This window comes from Halichoerus grypus, chromosome 5, assembly GCF_964656455.1.
Source record: "Halichoerus grypus chromosome 5, mHalGry1.hap1.1, whole genome shotgun sequence".
In the NCBI taxonomy this organism is placed as follows: domain Eukaryota; kingdom Metazoa; phylum Chordata; class Mammalia; order Carnivora; family Phocidae; genus Halichoerus; species Halichoerus grypus.
This window is the reverse complement of record NC_135716.1, coordinates 3,410,384-3,426,142: the sequence shown is the minus strand read 5'-3', so window position 1 is coordinate 3,426,142 and position 15,759 is coordinate 3,410,384. Positions and strand designations below refer to the sequence as shown.

Below are 15,759 nucleotides of genomic sequence, written 5' to 3'. Positions count from 1 at the left end.
CATCGGATAATATTGGATAATCTCCCTATGTTAACGTCAGTTGATTAGCTACCTAATTTAATCTGCAACCTTAATTCCCCTTTGCCACACATCCTAACGTACTCACAGGTTTCTAGGGTTGGGTCAGGAACATCTCTGGGGACCATAATTCAGCCTACCACATGGTGTGAGGGAGAACGAGCGGGGCTGCCGTGTGGACACCCACCTCCGGATATCCGGGTAATTGTTCGTACTCCTGGAGCAGGGCGGCTGGTCCAAGTGAATTTGTGCTCTTATTTTTTCACTCCTGAAATAAATCTGCCTTAGTCGATATCTTCAATATAGATTCAGGAGAGAACACTCAAAAAAGTATATTTCCACGGAAAGTTCATAGCAAAGCCAGAACTCTGTGTTCTCCTGTCTGGATGACGAGGGATTTCTCATTAAAAGGCACGTAGTTGATTTCATAAGAGGGGAGAAGGTGGTTTCTGAGAGCAGCCCTGGGTGGATCGATTTAATGCACTCAGAGAAGAATGTTCTGTGGCCTTGTGGCCGTGGCATTTTCCCCCGACTGTTGATTGAAAGATGTTTTTTCATCAACTTTAAAGCCTTATTTCTCTGATCTCTATTTGGATCCCTTGAAATAAACTGTGGACGAGCCTTAAATCCCTTCCCCAGGGGCACTAAATCTTGACTACGTGAGCTGCTCTCATTCTATGAACATTTGCTGAGCACCTACTATGTGTCAGGCCCCATGCCAGCCTCACGAACAAGCAAAGGTCACTGCTTTCCAGAACACGAGGCTGGCCTTGTACTTGCAGAAGGCACAACGATGAAGTGGGACAAAGTGCCATCATAAGCTGCTGGGTTTTCGGAGTACTTTTCCCTCCCTTGGGCACAGGCATGGTTTAAGCCATGCTTATCTCCCTTCAGACTGAGAATGTCCAGTGTGCACCTCTGGAAGGCATTACAAGTGTTGTCTTACAAACACGACATGAGCCTGGACGGCTAAGGGACCTCCTGACATGGGATAACTAAGAAGTCAATACATCGACGAGTGAGGGTTGACATTTTAGCCATATATTTTTTTAAGTTTTATTTATTTATTTTAGGGAGAGATAGAGCGCATGCACATGAGCGGGGAGAGGCAGAGGGAGAGGGAGAGAGAATCTCAAGCAGACTCTGTGCTGAGCACAGAGCCTGATGCAGGGCTTGATCTCATGATACCGAAATCACGACCTGAGCCCAAACCAAGAGTCCAGTGCTCAATGGACTGTGCCCCCCAGGCGCCTCGCCATATTTTTTTTTGATATATCGCAAGAAAAATAAGGGAAAGAAGAAAAATATTCCATAATTGCACTATTATAATACACAGGTACTAATTAAATGTATTTCCTTCCACTAGTCTGTAAACAAGGAGCAATCATTAAAAGGAGCAAGAGAAATGCTTTAATATTAAGCAAAAATGCAGGATGCCAAATTGGACATAGAACAAGAATGAACATACAAACTGAATCTGCCCATGGTAAACGCCTGGGAGGGAACTACCAAATGTGAACTCTAGAGTAGTGGAGGGATGTGGGAAATCTTTATTTCCAAAGCTTCCAGTAATGGCAGTGGGCCCGTGGCTGCAGCTTGGGGAAGAGGAGGGGCTCGGCCATGCAGGGTACCAGCGCCCAAGTCGAACAGAACAAGGTTTGTAAGGGTATGGAACAAAGGCGCAGAAAGAGCCAAGAGGACTCAACCACATAAGAACTGCAGGAGGAAGAAGCCAGTCTCTGGAGTTGGCTGGCCCAGAATCTGAATCTTATCTCTGCCTCTTCTTTTTTCTCTCTCTCTCTTTCTTTTTTTTTTTTTTAAGATTTTATTTATTTATATAAGACAGAGAGAGAGAGAAAGAGCACAAGCAGGGAGGAGGGGCAGCGGGAGAGGGAGAAGCAGACTCTCTGCTGAGCAGGGAGCCCAATGCAGGACTCGATTCCAGCACCCTGAGATCATGACCTGAGCCAAAGGCAGATGCTTCACTGACTGAGAAGCTTAACCAGGAGGCCCCCTCCCTTTTTTTAAGATTTATTTGTTCATGAGAGAGAGAGAGAGAGAGAGAACATGCGTGCACAAGCGGGAGGGGCAGAGGGAGAGGGAGAGAGAATCCCAAGCAGACTCACCACTGAGTGCTGAGCCTGACCTGGGAATGTGGATCCCATGACCTCGAGGTCATGACCTGAGCCAAAACCAAGAGTCCGATGCTCAACAGACTGCGCCACCCAGGTGCTCCTTTTTTTTTTTTTAAGTAGTCTCCTCACCCCACATGGGGCTTGAACTCATGACCCTGAGATCAAGAGTCGCACACTCTACGTCTGAGCCAGGCCGGCGCCCCTCTGCTTCACTACCTGACTCTGCGTGAGCCCCAAGGCAGCTCTGAGCCCGTCTCACCCCCTACAGAATGGGCACAGGAGGGCTGATGAGATGGCCACGGTCAGGAGGACCGCGGTGGCAGGTAGAACGTCAATGGAGCACCAAGTCAGCGCTAGGCACCAGGGCGGGGGCTCCACCACGGTCTCTCCTTCAAGGCTACCTTATTCCCATTTTACAGGCGAGGCAGTGGGGAGTCAACGAAGGTAAGGAACGTTCCCAAGTTTCTGGCAGCGCATGAAGGACTGCAGGACAGCTGAGGGGCTCTGATCCGAGGTCAGGAGGACCCAGACATCACCGTTTCACACAAGGCCAAGAGCCCTGACTGAAGGGAAGACAGGCTTCTCACCACTAAAGCACATTTGTTTCTTTTTGCTTTATAAGATAGTTGATACTCGTTTTTGGTGGCAGTTATTAGAGTCGCTGTAAACACTGAATTAACAAATACTGAACCACTGCTCCTCAGGGACATAGGTGGTGAGGTTTCTGCAAGCCCCTGATCACGACATTTTCGCCAGCTGGACAATAAACAACTTCATTTCATGTGTGTTTCTATTTAAAGGCACTTTGATAGGGGCGCCTGGGTGGCTCAGTCGGTGAAGCGTCTGCCTTCGGCTCAGGTCATGATCTTAGGGTCCTGGGATCAAGCCCCGCATCGGGCTCCCTGCTCGGCGGGAAGCCTGCTTCTTACTCTCCCTCTGCCTGCCGCTCCCCCTGCTTGTGCGAGCTCTCTCTCTCTGTCAAATAAATAAATAAAATATTTTTTAAAATAAGGACACTTTGATATATATCGTTGATTCTGTAATATTCCTTGATGCCGAACTCACACGGAAACTTGAGATAGCTGTGAAAAATTATTTCCCGAAAGCTTTCCCAGATTTTAGCCCAAGTTCCCAGTTGGGGTGGTTGTAAGTACATGGTGCCTACAGCAACAGAGCCTGACTCCCAGCTAATGGGAGCATCCTTCACGCCCCCGAGAGTTACGAACATCATCTTCAGACTGGATGTAGTTCTTATTCCTGACATTAATAATACCTTTCCTTCCTCCCCTCGCCCACCCCCGCCTAAATCTGACCAGACCAATGGCAGGAGCTAGTGGAGGGCAGGCAGCGGGTATCTGGGGACACACGTACCACATTCTGTGCTCGTGCATCTTACTTATAACGACTACACAATACCCCATCAAGGCTACACCACCGTCACTTAACCAAATGCCTATCCTTCAAGAGCTGAACTGTTCCTACGTTTACTGCTATATATAACACTGTTCCGAGCATCTTTGTGCATAATGCTCTTTCCAAATTTCAGATGATTTCCTTAGAGACAGTTCCAGAAGCAGAATTCCCGGATCAAAGGCAAAAGCCTTTTAAGGCCGTAGATACATATGCCAGAGAGTCCCCCGGGACGTCAGTGCACAGCCGTGCGTGAGCCCATCCAGGCTGGCCAGTGCGGGAGGAATGCTTCATTAATCAGACTCACTGAAGATCCCCACAAGAGCTTCAGATCGGCAGAGGCTCCCACCAGGGTGACCACACCAAGCGGACATGATTCCGTACCAAAATGAGGTGTGCAGCATTTTCACGGCCTTCTACGCTCCAGGGCGGGGACTTAAGCTTCTTTTGGGCCATTCTGGAAGATGGAGAGACATGATGACACAAGCTCTGGGAGCCAAGATGCCCCCCCCACCCCGGACTCTAAGCGGGTGACGCTGCCCCCTCTGCTCCTGATGGGCTTTTCCTAAATGTGCTCACTGTGTTAACTGTAGTTATGTGAGCATTTATTTGTTGCTTGGAATTAAGGTACAAGAGTCCCCAGACAGACCTGTTTACAAAAAGAAAAAAGAAAAAAAATCTAAAAGCAAGAATTCCTCTAACAGCTGAACATCTTGTCATAAAGAAAGGTAAACTTAACGTGCATGCATTCTAGGCAAACGGATCTAGACCTGAATCCTATCTGGAATCCGAGTGGCCTTGGGCTGGGGTCTCCTCTTACTCATCTGTTACCCGGGGTGCTGACTCACTCCCCGCTCCCCAGGCTGCAAAATGACTTAGAACGTGGGCTCAAATAGCTTCTTCTTCCTTCCTAGGTGGGAAAGGATAGAGACGATTGGCCCATGAGAGGGTAACATCATTTGTCACCCAAGCCAGGGCACTTTAGAGGGAAGCGGGCATTTGTTAATAATTACTGTGGTTCAAACAGTGTAAACCCGGGACACGAAGCAGAGAGCTGCTCTCTCATAGCGCGAAATTTGTCAATGGATGGACATTTATCTATAGCACGTTCTGTGCCAGGCCCTGGGCAGGTGCCTTTTCCTGCTGGCTTGCTGGCTTCTCACACCAGCCACCTCGTAGCGGTTCTTCCTTTACGGCCGGGAAGGGGGTGCCCAGAGAGCCAAAGCAATTTTCCTGATGCCACACAGACCAACCAGTCGCAGCTGCGTACTGATGAAACCGAGCACCCAAATGAGCCACAGGGACACAAAGTGCTGCGGGACATCCCTGGGGGGGTCAGGGAAGGGCGGGCTGGCCAGGGCCGGGAGGAGCAGGAGTGGCCCGAGGGTCCTGAGCTGAGAAGCATCCTGGCTCTGAGAATGAGTGCCCGGCTGGAGGCTGGGTGTGTGTGTGTGTGTGTGTGTGTAGGCAAGCACTATACAATCCTCACTGGAGGAGAACCGCAGCGCCCTCTGCACTCGGCTCTGGGGTGGGACAGACCCCAGGCTCCCACCTCCCGGCCCCCCAGACCTCCCCCTCCCAAGCCACTCCTGGTTTCCAGCCTACCATTAACCCAGACCCAGGCAAGTGCCAGGTTCTGATTAGAAACACAAAAAGGGATTCACGGTCATGGGCACCAGCAGGGAAAGACACCGGGCTGCTAGTGACTAGGAGACCTGTAGCAGGCACCGCCTAGAGAGGGATCAGGCCATGTGGGCCACACATGGATGCCCTGGGGGGCCTGATTCCCGCCAGTTATTTCTAAACCCAATCACTGATGGGTGGAATTAAGAGTTTTGTGGTTTGTGAATCAAGAGCTAAATTCTGTAAGCCGGAGGGCATGGACCCGTGGGGACAATGGTACGACTGCTACACCAGAGCTGGGTCCTGCACCCCTTCCCAACTCCCCCCCCCCGCACATCATCAGGAATTCGGGTCCTGGCCTCTCCCTCTTTGCAGCTGCAGCCACAGCTGTGACTGGGGTCTGTCTTTCTCTCCAAAGCTGTCGCTCCCCGGTTTGATCAACCATACGGAGCTTACTTCCCCAGTCCCCCCACCTTTGTGTAAGCTGTTCCTTCGGCCCGGAGTGCCCTTCTCTCTGTAACGGGGGTCTGGAGGGGCGCACCTCAGGATGGGGGCGGTTCCTCATCCTCCTTGTACATGTCTGCTTTCTCTCATTTTTCTGTATCGTCTAGAAGTGTTGCTTTGGTAATAAGAAAAAAATGATGTGTGATGAGGCTGGTAAGTCCCAGGTCAGATTTCACCTCTACCATGAAGCTCCCCTCACCTCCCCCAAGGGGTGCCGATGCTGGTCTTCTGCTCATTGGGGCTCCCTCTGCCCTCGGGGGCTCCCTCACCAGGTGCCTCCCCAGCCCCTGCACGTTTCCTGCAGGACCCTGCCCACAGTCTGTGGCGCCCTGTCTGTCCCCACCTGAATTACCTCTCTCACCCCACTGACTCCAGAAGAGCAAGGACGGTGCCTTTCCTTCGAATCAGCTTCATCACGATAGAACTTCGTACAGTAAAAGGCATTCATTTGAAGCGTACAGTTTAATGAGTTTTGACACACATACACACCCCTGTGAGCACCCGGCAAAATCAGGACCCGGAGCGTCTCCCCGCAGGCCCCCGTGGCCGGCTCCATCCCCACCGCAGCAAGCAACCGAGGGTCTGTTCTCTGTCGCTATAAATTAGTTTGGCCCGATCTAGGATTTCACATAAACGGAGTCATGTACTCTTCTGTGTCTGGCTTCTTTGGTTTAGCGTAAGCTTTGGAGACTCGTTTGGGTTGCTGTATGGGCAGTTTTTTCTGGCGAGGTCCATTGTGCGGACGTGCCGTCATTTGGTCACCAGTCCATCTGTTCATGGGCATTCGGGTTGTTTCCGTTTGTGGCCACTGTGACTGAAGCTGAGCTGAACGCTCAGGGACAATCTTCTGTGTGGACATAAGCGTTTGCTTCTTGGGCTCAATATCGGGAGCGGAGCTGCTGGGTCACATAGAAGAATGCGTTTAACATTTTAAGAACTGCCAACCTGTCTTCCCAAGCGTTGGTGCCGCACAGGTTTGCCGGCAGCACTGTGTGGGAGCTGCGCGGTCGCTCGCTTGCTGTCGTGCGGGCGCCCCTCCACCCCGCCTCGCCTTGCAGAGGCCCCACCAGGGCCCATCCGCCGTGAAGGAGCGCAGGAGAGGGTCCCTTTAGCTTTTGTTATGTTGTTATCATTTCCAGACCAATGTTCATTCAACTTCCACTTCCCTGGGTGTTGTTGAGATCTTTTATTTTCAAATAATGACACAAATTATACGTGGCCAGGGTGCAGAAACAAGAACATAACTGAAAACATGGTTTTTAGATTACCCCTGCTCTCTATCCAGAGATCCATGTGCCAGGCTCCACACTGGACAATGGGAAAACAAAGACGAGTAAGACACATTCCCATCTTCAGGCTGCCGGGCCTCCGACTGCATAGACAAGGACCAGCTGGAGGAGAGGAGGTGCGCAGGGGAGGCAGTTAGGGACACCTGCAGAGGGGTAAAGAAGGGACATCCAGGGGGCCTGGTGAGGAGCAGGTGGGCCGGAAGTGGGCTGCATGGGAGGCTGGGAGTTCCCAACCCCCGAGGTTAGTGAGAATGACGTCCGGGTGGTCCGCTGCCCACTCAAATGTCAGGCGCCTCACTGCTTCAGCCTGGGATGCACACAGTCATGGAAGACTCTGGGTTCACTATGATTTTTTTTTACGCTCGGGGATAATCTCTCCAGGAGCTTACGGCCACCTTCGCTGCCTCCTCCTCCCCCTGGCCCCAAGTGTGGCATGACCTGGCACCCATCTGGTGCTGACATGCGTATGTCTCTCCCCAGCTCTGCAGTCACCCCTGCCCCCCACGCTTGGGTGTCCACAGTGCAGCTGGCCCCTCTTCCACCTGCTGGTCTCCCAGACATCTTGGACTTCCCGTGTCCTCAAAGGAACTCTTGATACCCCTTCCCCATTCTTCCCATCTCAGAAATAGGCATCACCATTTCCTCCAACCTCCAACCAAGGAGTCATTCTGGATTCCTCTTTTCTTCCTCACGTACCTCCAATCTAGCACTAAATGCTGTTACTTTCACTGTCCAAACCCTCCCCAAATCCCTCCAGGTTGCTCTATACCCCACACCACCTAGACCTTCGGAAGCACCATCATATCTTGCCTGAACTGCTCACCACACCCTAACGTAATATCATATTGGCCAACGACATTTTCTGCAGAAGTAGAAAAATGCATCCTAAAATTCATATGGAATCTCAAGGGACTCTGAATAGTCCAAACGCTCCTTAGAAAGAACAAAGTTGGAGATCTCGCCCTTCCTTTCCACACTCACTACAAAGCTGCAGTAATGTGTACAATGTGGCACTGTATACGTATAGACAGACATAGAGACCGGTGGACTAGAACAGAGCCCAGAAACAAACCCGCGCGTGTACGGTCAGGTGATTTTCCACAAGCACACAGTGGTGGGAATATTTTATAGAGACAAAGCAGAATGGTGGGTGCCGGGCTGGAAGTGGGGAATCAGTGTTTAGAAGGCAAGGAGTTTCAGTTTGGAAAGATGAAGCAGTTCTGGAAAAGGATGGATGATGGCAGCACAATGTTAATGCACTTAACACCACTGAACCCTACATTTAAAAATGGCTTCAACGGTAAATTTTGTTGTGATATTTTGCCATGACAAAAAAAAAAATTTTTTTTTTTTAATCATGCATTAGCTCTTGTCACTTTCATGCTGAAGACTCTCCAGGGACTTCCCACCACCCCCCCTGGACCAACAGGCTCTGCACAGTCTGGCTCCCACCAATCCCTCCCCTTGGCCTGGACACCTCCCCATCCCCTACCCCCCCCACGAAGGTCTGCAGCAGCACCGCAAGCCGCCGTCTGTTGGCAGCCGTCACGATGGTGGGCTCTGGTTTGCCCCTCATTATCCCTGTATTCAAGCCATTAGCTGTAATGACAGCCTGGCATAATTATATTTTTACAATTTGTATAATTATATTCTACCAAGTGAAACGATCATTATTATCATTATCAAATATTTATTAAGCACTTCTAGCCGTTTGAAGCTAATAAGATGTGCCCTCCGTTCTTAAAGATCTTCTTTCCTCATTCCATCTCAAATTCATTTCAGCTGAGCTCATTCTTCCTTCCTGGGGAAGGAACAGGAACTTCTGGGTTTTTGCCTGGGGCTTTCTATCCACGCACTCACATGAGCTTCTCAGTGAGCCTGGGAGCAGATGCTATGATCCTCATTTCACAGACGAGGAGACTGAGAATCGGAAGCCAGTAATAGCAGAGGTGAGATTCAGACTGGACTCTTTTCTGAGAGCAAAGGCGTAGCTACTCCTCTCAGGCAGTGTAGCTTGGCTTATTAGGATGGGCTCCTTCCTTCCCCCCAGCCCGCCATCTTATTTACGCCGTACACGCCGGGTACTGTGCTAGGCTAGAGGGAAGAACATACCAGCAAACCGATCACTCTAGAACAATGTCCTAAGTCAGGGGCCCAGCTGGTGGCGGGTGGGTGAAACAGGTGATGAGAGAGGGAGGTGGGGCCTGTGGCAAAGCCAAGGGCACAGGACTCCTATAAAGCCAGCCCATCTTGCCTTCCTACTCTTTAAGTTCGATTTGTAAGTGAAATCTCCAAAACTTTAAGTGTAGGCAACTTTGGCAGATACTGGTTATTGTCTAACCTACAAGCAACCCCTGCCTTAAAACTCACCTCCCACCCACCCCCCAATTGTTCACTTACCCTTTGATCTCAGGAAGACGGCCCCATGGTGTAAAACTTAATTGGTTCAAATTCCTTTCGGCCAGTGATTGCTCTCAGGGTGAGCTAATGACCCAATTCTGACACAGGAGAGTTAAGGGAAAGACTGTTAAGGAGATCATCCCCTCCTCGGTAAAAAGACAAGGCCACGAAACTTAATGAGCAAAGAGCCTTTGGCCTACTGCCCTTTGCCTTGTTCCCAACTAATGTAGTCAAGAACTCTGGAACCATGAGGTAACAAGCACAAGGCCTAAAACCAACATGCCAAGGACAAAGCAGAAAGACAGAAAGATCTGGTGTCCTTGGAGACGTCCTTGCTGCATCAGCCCCAGATGTAGCCATGACCACTTGTACAAAACTTCCATCAAGCGAGCCCTGGGTGTCATCAGAGAGGGTGGCTGGAGAGAAAGCAACCGGCATGTCCAAGTGGGGCATCCTGACCCTTGTTTATTAAAGGCCCCCTGCGTGGAAGGTGCCCTTTGGTGAGCACTCACGTGGGCTACACGTCCCCGCACGGTTCCTCCAGCTCGGGGTTCATCTACAAACACCTTCCCCAGACTTTCCTGTCAAGTCTCCAGTGTCGTTCTGTCCATGTTCCTGGGCCACCAGTCAGACTGTGCGCTACCACCCCTGAGCTGTCGTAGACCCCGCACCTCTGGCTTTCTCTCCATCCAGGCTAGCGGGCCGCGGGCCGCGGGGAGAACTTCTCTTCACCTTCACCTTTCAGCTGCGCTCATAATGGATGGAGTGCAGGCTCTGCCGTGTGATTCCCATTCTGCCTAGTGCCAGTGTATTTCCAGAGCAGTCTGTCAACACGGTCTGTTTTCCCTCTTCTGCCCACAGAGAGCCCCTGAGCCCATAGTTGTGGGGAGTGGGCAAAGGGGGGATGGAGAGGAGGTGCTGTGGGCGTCTGAGCGCCTGTTTGGGTGCTTTCCTTGTGCTCCTGGGCCCTGCTCAATGGTGAGAGGCATCAGCCTCCCCTGCACAGCGGAGCGTGGCATGTGGCTTGGTGGATCACATCACACCCAGCTCAGGTCACATTTGGGGTCTCATGCACTGGCATTCGGCCTCTACCAGTGTCCAGTGGCAAATCGGAAGCTATTGCTCAAATGGGAGACTAGTTATTTGTAAACCCCTTGGTGTCTGTGCTGTGCCTGTTATTGGGATCTGCCCCCCCCGATCTGTGGGGTTACCCGGTGAACGGGTCAGAGCAGCGCACTCAGATGTGCTTCACGAAGAGTACCACCAGCCCACAACACGCCAAATCTCACCCCGCCAATTTATCTCAGGGAGCCGATCCTAGTTGGTGCTAACACACCGAATCCGGAATCCCTGGTAGGTCAGCTCTATTGAGGAATTCAGCCCAATCCAACATGCTCTGTCCACCTGGACTGACACCATTAGAATCCATCCCCCATGCACTCCCCAAGTTTCTGCTGCTAAAAGTACATGAATGTCCCCCAATTCTTTTACTGTGTGAACATCCCCTAAATTGGACTTCGCAGTTGAACCCCTGGAGCATACTGGGAGCAGACTCGTTACGGATTGGAGTTAATGAGGGGCCAGTCTGGCAAAGACTCAGCGTCCCCTTGCCAGGTGAACACCTTGAACAAGCTCATTAATAGGACTTCAAGCAGGCAAACAGTAATCTCTACAAGCAGGGGCTATTTCTATCCACAAAGAGGTTCATAGGGATGAGGGTTAAAGGTATGCATGTATCCTCCCAACTGTCTCTACTTCCCAGGACCCTGCTCTTCCCAATCAACAGCCTAACATCACAGAAAAGACCCGCAGAAGCTGTGAATTCAACTTACGTAGTAATTATACATCAGAAAGAATCAAAGGTGGGTCTGATCTTTAGCCTCACCAGCTCTGAGGCTACAGAAGATAAGGAATCTTAGGACTGCCAGAGGAGCCGGCTCTCTGATCAGGCTTGATCTGAGAGTTCAGAGTTAAAGCTTTCAGTTTTCTGTCTGCACGCTCGCCAGTGCAACCCGAAGCTAGCCTATCCCACGAGACTCCGTTCCCACCACGATGGTCGCTTGCGGCCGCCTTGCCTTCCATGAGCACTCACTCCATCTGGGCAACCTCAGGAGGCAAAAGAAGTGACTTTTGCCAGGGCGGGCTGCCTGTGGGGTCATCCCTGTACCAGCACCATCAACTCAGATGACCGGCCCTCGATTCCCATTGTCCTTGGCTGGTTTCCTGGCACCAAGCACATAGGTTTCAATGTTCAATTAGGAAAGCAGAAACTTCTTGAGATATTTAGAGGGATTTAATGCCAAGAAGGGATTTGCAGGGTGATGAAAGAGTTGCAGGTGTGGGGAAGGTGCTCCAGAATAGCAGGGGAAGGAGATGACACCCTTGGCTTGCAGCCCAGACGCCCCAGCGAATTCCCAGGGGTGCCGACGCTGAGCAGAACCCCAGGGTGACCTGTGCGCGGACGTTCACTGTGGCCGCCTGCAGTCCCCAGCCTGCAGCCGGCGTTGTTCTACAAACCGGAGCTTCCTCTCCCCTCTCTGCTGCAGTCTCTCACCTGTGTCTCCCACGGGCCAATCCCAACCAGAAGCCGGCTGGCAGGGGCCTCCAGAAGTGTAGGCAACTGCCTTCTAACACCCTGGGATGCACAGGCGTCAGAAAAATGAGGGGCATTAGGGGCACCTGGCTGGCTCAGTCAGTGGCGTGTACGACTCTTGATCTCGGGGTCATGAGTTCAAGCCCTACATTGGGTGTAGAGATTACTTAAAATCTTAACGATCTTACTTAAAAAAAAAAAAGAAATGAGGGGCATGCCTCTTGAGATGTTGTGAAAATAAAGTGGGCTAATAATGGATGATAGCATGAACAACAGAATGATGCACTAGTTCACTGTGCTTTTCCTACTGCAGGGATGTTCCCAAGGATTAGGAGATTCTTTAAGTCTCCTACTGTCTTTTTATTTTTTTTAAAGATTTTATTTATTCATTTGAGACAGAGAGATACAGAGAGAGAGTATGAGCAGGGGGAAAGGCAGAGGCAGAGAGAGAGGGAGAAGCAGACTCCCTGCTGGGCCGGGACTCGATCCCAGGACCTAGAGATCATGACCTGAGCTGAAGGCAGACGCTTAACCATCTGAGCCACCCAGGTGCCCTGTCTCCTACTGTCTTAAGTTTGAAGCTTGCTTCTTATTTTAAAAAATGGTGAGCACTTTCTCTCTCTTTTTTTTTTTTAGATTTTATTTATTTATTTGACAGAGAGAGACATAGCGAGAGAGGGAACACAAGCAGGGGGAGTGGGTGAGGGAGAAGCAGGCTTCCCGCGGAGCAGGGAGCCCGATGCGGGGCTCGATCCCACGACCCTGAGATCATGACCCGAGCTGAAGGCAGGCGCTTAACGACTGAGCCACCCAGGTGCCCCCACTTTCTCTCTTTTCTGAAGATTTCCTCCTTTGCCCCTTTCCTTACTCCTCAGCATGATTAAGTACGTGAACGTCACCTGCCAGCCCCGTAAGCTGAGCTTCTCAGCCCCTGCTTCTCTTCTGCCTCTTTTTACTCTCCAGATCCCTCTCTTCTGTTCTCTCTCCTCCTCTTACCCCATCCTGCTTCCCAACATGCTGAAAGAGAAGGGCGAACCCTACAAAAAACAGTAGTCAGCCAGAGACACAGAACATCAAAACTTTAAAATGCATCAGCAATACAGCTTGTCCCTTGTGTGCACCAGAGGCCCCCCGTGTGGTGGGTGTCTGCCGAGCTCCTCACTCATCCTGAGAATGTCAAGGGCTTTCCCATTTACAGAGGGAAGAAGCTCCTGTGACTAAGAACTGAGCCCCGAGGCTGAAGCTGTGCCCCCCGCCTCCGTGCTGCTCAGGGCAGGGCGCCAGTCATCATTCGGCAACCGGCTGGGGCCTGTAGTGGGATCTGCTCGTCCTTCCACTCTGATGGCTTCCTAATGCTCTCAGAACAGAAGCCACAGTTCTACCTGCCGACCACATCTCCCACACACTCTGCCTCACTCTCGAAGCTCCTTTCAGTTCCTCCGTTTTGCCCGGGGAATCTTCCCCCTCCGGTGTCCTCCCCACAGACTGTCCTGTTGAGAACGCTCATCTTGCCCCAGCCTTTCTGCGCTGGGGGCTGTTCCCTTCTTCAGACCAGAGCTGGAGTATCACTTCTCAGAGAGGCAACCTGTCGCTCACACTGGCTTCTTCAGAGCACTTCCTGTAGGAGACGTTCCTGTTTATTCTTCGGTCTCCCTTGCACTTGAAATTCCGTCTGCTCTGAGAGCAGGGACCAGAGCGGCCAGGCTCGCGGTGCCCAGCAGTGCCCAGCAGTGCCTGCCATGGATCTGGGCCACGGCCTCCGGTGACAGTGGTGAAGGCAACCACGTCCTTGCAATCTGGGCCTTCCCCTTGTAATGACGGAGCACACAGCGGGTGTGACCCCGGAAATCACTGGGTCGTGATGGCTGAAGGCAGATGTGAAACTTTCTGAAAACTGCAAATGTCAGTTATCTGTCCCATCTGTGAGCTCTGGTCTTGGATCCCCTCTTCAGGAAGAATAAAGAGCAGTAATTTTCAAAACTTAGTAAACTTGTACAAACATGTGGTAAAAGTATATGTTTTATATTTTGAAATCATTACCTAGGTGATGAACAGAACTCAAGTCAGAAAGGTTAAACAAGATATACTTTGTATTTTCCACTCTTTTTATATGAACTTTTTTTTAAGTAGGCTCCACGCCCAACATGAGGCTTGAACTCACAACCCCAAGACCAAGGGTCACATGCTCTACGCCTGGGCTGGCCAGGCGCCTCCTTTTATATGAACTTTGAAATTGAAGTTGATTGGGGGGGTGAAAAGACCTTGCCGCATGAACACTGAAACCTTACATGTAATTTAGACTTTTGGAGCGTGCTTTGCAGTTCACAAAGAGCTTTCTCACTCCCACCCCCTTTGCTGCTCACCACTGACCTGGGAGGGAGGTAGTGCTGGGCGGAGTATCACTGACAGGGCAGGGGATTTGATCTTTATACGCCAGGCACTTTCATACCTCCTAAAAACCCCAGCACAGGTAAGAATATCCCCATCTCTGCAAAGGAGGAAACAGGCTCAGCACTTGCTCTGCATGGGGTCACACTACTGAGTGGTAGGACAGTCCTCTTACTCCACCTCTCAGCCATTTTCCATCCAGTGGAGCAGTTTCTCCTTTCAGAAGAGCTTTTAACTGGCTTTATGGACATCCAATCTCTCGGTGTTCCTTTTATTCAACGGCCACTTCTTCCCAGTCTCCTTTGCTGGATTTTCCTTCTTTCCTCCCCCTTAAAATGCTGGGGTTGGATCCTTCCACTCTATCTACACTCTCCTCCTGAATACATTTATTTAAGTCCACGGTTTTAACTACCAACTAGACAATGTTGCTTCCTAAATTAAGTGCTCCAGCTCGAACTCCAGGCTTAAATGTCCAATTTTCCGCTCAACACCACCACTAGTGTTTGACTAGTCTTAGTGCAATTAAAACTTAAGGTGCTCCAAACCAAACCTCTTGCCGAAGTTGATCCTCAGGCAGTGCTCCCCATCTCAGTACATGGCACCACCACCCTTTCACTCACTCCACATCACACAGGCAAGTCCTGGTGGTTTTATCTTCAAATGAGATCCCCAACCCTACTCCTTCCCACCACCTCACTCTGGTCTAACCCACCATCACCTCTGGCCCAGCAACAGCCTCCTCACCGTGCTCTCTGCTTCCGTTCTTGCCCCCCGACAGTCCATTCACACACAGCACCTTGAGTACTCCTGGTAAAACTTAAGAGGGGCCTCCTTACTCTTCCCAGGGCTTCTGGATTCATTTGTAGAATTCCAGGATCTACAAAGCCCTGCCTGATCTGGCCCCTGGCTGTCTCCTACTATTCTTTTTTCTAGCTCATCTCACCTTAGTCACACTGCATTTTTTTTTTTTTTTTTTAAAGTAGGGGCGTTTTTACGCAGGGCTGGAACTCACGACCCTGAGTCAAGGATGCTTAACGGACTGAGCCACCCAGAGGCCCCTAGCACACTGGCATCTTATTCACGACCTCCAATCGCCTTCTGCCCGGTCTCTCTGCTTCCACCCTTACAACTACCCCCTGGACTGTTCACAGTCAGCAGCCAGAGGGATCCCGTGAACACTTCAGACATATCCTTTCACCCCTCTAGTATCTTTCAACCGCTTCCCACTTTTCTTAGAATAAAAGCCAGCAGGGCTTAGGCCACGACTCCCTCTGTCCTCCTGCAGCACACGGGGTTCCACGGAGCGTCCAGCCCTGGGGCCTGTGCCGATGTGGTTCCCTCCCGCGGGACAGCGCTTCCTCGGTGCCTTCCGCCCCACCACTCTGGCTAAGACAGTATT

At 51.0% G+C, this 15,759-nt stretch overlaps 1 protein-coding gene across 1 annotated transcript in view; it reads right to left on the bottom strand.

The window, feature by feature from the left end:
- The window catches only part of TRAPPC9 (trafficking protein particle complex subunit 9), a 582,880-nt gene that overhangs the window by 566,168 nt on the left and 953 nt on the right, over window positions 1-15,759 (bottom strand). The gene's annotated exons all lie outside the window — the stretch shown is intronic.